Below are 6,777 nucleotides of genomic sequence, written 5' to 3' on the forward strand. Positions count from 1 at the left end.
AAGAGAAAAATTAATTAGAAAGGAATTACATTTCATTAGATACTTAAGTGTATATTAATTTCTTATAATAACTTCCAGCTGACCACAGCATTAGTTCTGTCCATTATGCCATACAATATTTATTCTAATATGAGTCTTATTATTCTACATTATTATATCTATCACTTAAAGTACATTCTGAGGAGGCAAAATATTTTATCTTGAATTAAATAACTGGGTACAGAATTAATTGTAACCCCAGCAGCAATAGTGGGAGCAGAGAAGCAAGGATGCCAACTTCCAGGCTGGGCCTGGAGTTCTTCCAGAACTATAAGTGACTTCCAGACTACAGAGGTCGATTCTCCTGGAGAAAACAGCTGTTTTGGAGGGTGGAGTGTATGCCATTATTCTCTGCTGAGGTCCCTGCTAACTTCAGGCCTCTTCCGCACACACAGAATAATGCACTTTCAATCCACTTTCAATGCACTTTGCAGCTGTGCGGAATTGCAAAATCCACTTGCAAACAATTGTGAAAGCAGATTGAATGTGCATTATCCTGCATGTGCGGAAGCTCTAGAAGAAGAGAAGAAGAGTTTGGATTTATACCCCCCCCCCCTTTCTCTCCTGTAGGAGACTCAAAGGGGCTTACAATCTCCTTGCCCTTCCCCCCTCACAACAAACACCCTGTGAGGTAGGTGGGGCTGAGAGAGCTTCGAGAAGCTGTGACTAGCCCAAGGTCACCCAGCTGGCGTGCGTGGGAGCGCACAGGCTAATCTGAATTCCCCAGATAAGCCTCTACAGCTCAGATGGCACAGCGGGGAATCAAACCCAGTTCCTCCAGATTAGATACACAAGCTCTTAACCTCCTACGCCACTGCTGCTCTACCCACAGGCTCTGCCCTCAAATCTCCAGGCATTTCACAACCCAAAGATGGCAACCTTTCTTAAGACTAGGAATATGAATATTTATTGACAGTCCAGATTGACATCAAAGGGATTTACATTCATTTACATAAATATTAATGTTTAAAACTACAAAACTAAATTAAAAAAAAAATTAAAACGAGGGTAAAAACCATACCAAACAGACTAAATTAAATTCATGCTCAGTTATCTAAACACAGTCCTAATTATACATACAGACCAATTTAATACTCTTTTTTTTTGGCTGATTAAAACCCACATTCATCGGCCTCAATTTTTAAAATAGAATGAAGTAGTTGAAAACAATGCCAGAGGAGGGGTAATCTTGTGGTAATCTTGTAGGGTAAGAGGACACCAGTGCTTCTTGGAAGATACTCCTTGGTGAAGAAAGAACCGAAAGCCACTGATGCTACGCACATCTCATCACAACACAGTATCAGCAGCACAACATCAGTGGATGCAAACCCCAAACTTCCCTTACACAGGCTTGAATAACAATCAGCCCAGCATTCTATGGGTTTGTTAAACTACTGGGTTTCCTCCAGCCCCATAATATACTCAGTCAAACTGGCATCAAGATAGAGTGTAGAATTATTTCCTCATGTATCAAAAGAGGGGGGGGGGGGAATCTATGAAAATAGCGGTTCAGAAGCAGAGTCGTATTGATGCAAACGGCATGCAGGAACCAACAAAGATTATTTTTTAAAAAAATTAATAGTCTTTATTAAGTTTAAAAAGGTTGAATGTATAGGTTTTCTCGTGCTGATTAAATTCTTCCAAGGATGTCAAATCTGGCTGATAGGGTAACTTGTGCGGTGGTTCTGGTTCCGGATCTTTCCTTCCATGCCACGACGAAGCACGTTCCAGATAAAAATTCATACAAAAAGTTGCTTATCCATGTTTTTTTTGTTCCTGGATAACATTCTCTCTCCTCTTTTGGAATATTTTTTATGCCACAAGCCTTCAGCTGGGGGAAACGCAGCTGTTTTTCGACTCTGCCTATTTTATCTGAGCTCCAGATGGTGGATGAAACCCGGGCCAAAGCTCTGCCGCCAGAAGAGTTCTTCAGCACTTCCGCTCCAGTTGGTATGCATGTGCGAAAACAGATATTCAAAATGTGCTCGTCCCAAGTTTCTGATCTGACTGATGTCCATTAAAGAAGAGAGACGGCTGAAAGTCTTTAGAAATTCTAAACCCCTTCCACACATGCAGAATAATGCACTTCCAATCCACTTTCAATGCACTTTGCTGCTGGATTTTACTGTGCGGAATAGCAAAATCCACTTGCAAACAATTGTGGAAGTGGATTGAAAGTGCATTATTCTGTGGCCGTTTCTGCACGGGCCGAAATAGGTGATTTCAGCCCGGTAAAACACCGTTTGGGGAAGGGGAGCCTTCGCACAGGCACTGCCGCCAAATCGATGTGGCGTCGCTCTCTCTTCCACCCCCCCCCCCAAAAAAAACCATTGTTTTGGAACCTCACTCCTCGAGCAAGGTTTTGGGAAAACACCGGCTTCCATCTGGTGCCGAGCGAACAGCACCGGGTGGAAACTGTTGTATTTCCCACGCTGCTCCCAGACGCCTCCTACCTCCTGCTACCCCCGTCACTTTGTGGAGGCCAGGGGACACGCTTCCTGGCCTCCGACCCCAGAGGCATCACTCCGGCCATGGGGGCGCGTCCCCTGGACTCCACAAAGCAGAAGGCGGCAGGAAGTAGGAGCGGTGCAGCCTGAGTGAAGGCTGTAACGCTGGCTGTGGAGCCAGCCTCGCCGTTCATGCGAACAGCCCGGGTGGGGGGGGGGGGGAGGTGTGCATTGGAATGAACTATGCCGATGCACCCCCGCTCAGCTGGCAGAGCGGAAACGGCCTGTATGAACACAAGGGGCCCTAGACAAGCACTGGGGGACATCTAGGTTGAAATTTCTGCTCAAATGTAAAAGTTCTTTGGGAGACCTCGGGCCTGTCGTTTTCTTTCAAACGTCCTACTTCACAGGGTTAGCATGAGGGTGAAATGGAGGAAATGAGAATCATGTAAACCGGCCTGACCATAAAATTGCTAACCTTCAAGGGGTGGGTGGAGATTTCCAGCCATTGCAACTGGTTTCCAGGAGACAGAGATCATTCAACCTGAAGAAAATGGCTGCTTTGTAGGGTGAGATTTGTGGCATTATATCACATTTGAAGTGCCTGTTCTCTCCAAGCCCTCTTCGCCTCAGGTTTCAGCCCCAAATCTCCAGAAATTTCCCAGCTGGGAACCATACCTGAACACCTTGGAGAAAAGATGGAACTAAATGTGTAGGAAGGCTGCATTTCAACTAGAGATGTACAAACCTGTCCTTCTCTGTTTCCATCTGTTGTCACTGTGTGCTGTTGTTTTCCATTTCTTTAATTGGATAGCCTATCTGTTTCTTTTGTTTTTAGGCCATTTTGTGTCATTTTCACACTTTTAACAAAGTTATGGGAACTTTTCCCCAGGGTAAAAAAAAATCTGCACAAAGAAACAGAAAACAGCGCAAAAAAAGAAATGATTTGTGGAGTCTATTTGCACAAGACAGCAGCAAAAAGTGAGCATTTTTGGAGCCACAAAGTTCATATCATATATTTTTGGAGCCACAAAGTTCACTGAAAAGTTCAGTGGCAACTCTGAATTTAACCTGTTTGAACTACATCGTGCAAACGTGATTTTGGAGTAAACAGCCTACTTCCCATTTTCACTGAGAACATACCTTGAATGTTTTTGTTTCTCCATCTTGGAAAACAAGCAACGCCCGAATTTTCTTTTCTTCTTCTAAAAATGCCCTGGGAACCCAACTTTACGCCTGGGGGAAGAGACGCCGCAAACATTTCCCAAGGTTTGCTCGTGATGGGATATGGAAGCTGGCCTAAATAGATTTCACATTCATTACTGTCACTGTCTGCAGAATTGGCATTTAACAACCTCCAGAAGATTCTGTGCTTTCGGGAAGCCCTTCTGCTCGTCCAAAAACGTGTCTTCAATTAGTCTGGTTTGCCAAAAATACATAAACAACAGCAGCGTGATCCTGAATTCCCCCCAATCTGGGTCTTCGTCACTCACACTCAGCTTCTTGTCCTGCACGGGGGCTGCTAAGAGCTGCTATTTGCTCAGACCAGGGGCGTACCCAGTGGTGGGATACAAATCATTTAAGAACCGGTTCCGGTGGTGGATTCAAATCATTTAACAACTGGTTGTTTACAAGCACCATTTTAACAACCGGTTCTACCGGTGCAAACCTGCTGAATCCCACCCCTGGGCGTACCCCTCATTTCTCAACAGGCAAACTCATCATTGGTGGAAATATTGTGATTCGGGACTGACAAATCGGAAGCACCAGAGAGTTTCTGCAAAAGTGGTAATTATTTATGTACTTACTACTGTTGTACCCTGCCTTTCTCCTCAATGGCGACCCAAAATTCGCTGGCATGAAAGCAGGTGACTTGTTCAAGGCCACCCAGCAGACTTCTGTGGCAGAGTAGGGATTCCAATCTGGGTCTGTCAGAGCTTAGTCCTGCACTTTAACCACTATGTAACACTGCCAATGGCTCTCTTATCTGTTTGAGGCAGAGAGCAGAGCGCTAGAGTAAGTCAGCCTGCCCTTTCAATTTTGGTAAAGACATTTGGCACAATTGCAAAGATTAACCGTCTTTGCAGGGTTTGACGTGTGAGGTGTTTCCCAAAATCTCTGCAGAAACCTAGAATGTCAGAATTTCAACAATCGAGTATAGTGGCCCACCTGACGGGCGCTGATTCTCCAAGCATTGCTTAGATCAGCGGTTCTCAACCTGTGGGTCGCGACCCCTTTGGGGGTCAAACGACCCTTTCACAGGGGTCACCTAAGACTCTCTGCATCAGTGTTCTCCATCTGTAAAATGGATAAATGTTGGGGTTGGAGGTCACCACAACATGAGGAACTGTATTAAAGGGTCATGGCATTAGGAAGGTTGAGAACCCCTGGCTTAGATGATAAAAATCAGCAGCCCTTTGAAGAAAATGCACCTGGGACATGATCCGGCTGAAGCCTGATTGATTTCCAGGTGAGGTTTTAACATGTTTAAACCTCTCCTGTTGAAAGCGGCATGCAAAATGCTTCAGAGAGCCAGTGTGGTGCGGTGGTTAAGAGCAGGTGCGCTCTAATCTGGAGAACCGGGTTTGATTCCCCCGCTCTGCCACTTGAGCTGTGGAAGATTATCTGGTTAACCAGATTAGTTTGTGCACTCCCACACATGCCAGCTGGGTGATCTTGGGCTAGTCACAGTTCTTCAGAGCTTTCTCAGCCCCATCCACCTCACAGGGTGTTTGTTGTGGGGGAGGGAAAGGAGACTGTAAGCCCCTTTGAGTCTCCTTTGAGAAGAGAAAGCGGGATATAAATCCAAACTCTTCTTCTTAACTTCAACCACTGTAAACTTATCCACCCACTCAGCATCATGAGCCAGATCTTGATGACAGTACATTTTGCCAGATCATCTGGTTCATTGTTTATCTTGGTCTTCCATCTCAGGAGAAATAAAAGACGAACTGTGGGGGAGAGCTGCCCCCTACTGTCCTTAGGAGATGTTCATTGCAAAGCCACGGGTCTATCTGACATATATGTGATGAAGGAACGTGATGTGATTTAAGGTAATTGTTCGGGGAGTTTCAATTGCTGTGGGATTTTGCATATTCCAAAGTCAAAATTCTGTAATACGTACTGTAAATGCCGTTCAGAACAACCCTGGCAAGGGCTTCCACAAGTGAGAAGAGGATGCAGTCTGCTGTTACCTTCCTCTGCAAAGTCTTGCTCAGTGGTCTTCCTTACAAGTACGGCGCTGACAAGATTGGGTTCAACGATGCTGCCTTCCCTCCCAATGTAAGTGTAAGGAATGCCAAATGAGTCCGGTCTCTCCTTTGGGGTGAAACAGTCCTCAAATGATTGTTTCCTCCACCGCCCACCCCCATTGATATTGCTCTTATGTTATCTACTTTCATTGGGGCTACACGGATTAAGGTTAGAGGAACCAAATACGTTGAGCCCCTTCCGCACATGCAGAATATTGCACTTTCAGTGCACTTTGAAGCTCTATTTTACAGTGCGGAATTTCAAAATCCACTTTCAAACTATTGTGAAAGTGGACTGAATGTGCATTCGTGTGCAAAATAACGCGTTTTCAAACCACTTTCACAACTGCTTGCAAGTGGATTTTGCTATTCCGCACAGTTTCAAAGAGCACTGAAAGCAGTTTGAAAGTGCATTATTCTGCACGTGCGGAATGAGCCTTAAACAAGTAGTTCCCAGCCTTTTTTTCGCTCACATGCTCCTTGGCAGTGGCGTAACGCCTGGGGGACGGGGGCATGATGCCACCGGCACAGCAGCTAAAAGGGCGTGGTAGAGGGCATTCAAGCGTGAAAGTGAGGGTAGCGTCGCCGGCGGCAAGGCATGGTATAGACGCAAATGAAGCCATTTTGAAAATTCTTCAGTTACAATAATAATTTTGAAAAGGCATTCATGTAAAATGTTTTGAGGCTGCAAATGAAACATTTTGGGAACCAAAAGGGGTAAAAATAACGCAGAGCTCCTTGGAGGACACATTTTATTTCCTGCCTCAATATGTTTTAAAGTGTCTGCATGGAAGGGGCCTTTGTCTCTCAAAAGCTTATAACCCTAAAATCTCATCTGTTTCTCAGGTGCAACTAGACTCAAATCAAGGTAGAATGCACAATAAGCCACCTATGCTTTTAATTTGGCAACTATTTTTCTCCCCTCCCAGATTAATGTTTTGACTTTTTCGGGTCAACTCCATTTCAGGCTGAACGCCTGTAATGCTTAACAAAATCTAATACTACAAGCCCTGGAACAATCCATTTATGTTGGACTCGTT

Source organism: Sphaerodactylus townsendi, linkage group LG14 (genome assembly GCF_021028975.2).
Source record: "Sphaerodactylus townsendi isolate TG3544 linkage group LG14, MPM_Stown_v2.3, whole genome shotgun sequence".
Taxonomy (NCBI): Eukaryota; Metazoa; Chordata; class Lepidosauria; order Squamata; family Sphaerodactylidae; genus Sphaerodactylus; species Sphaerodactylus townsendi.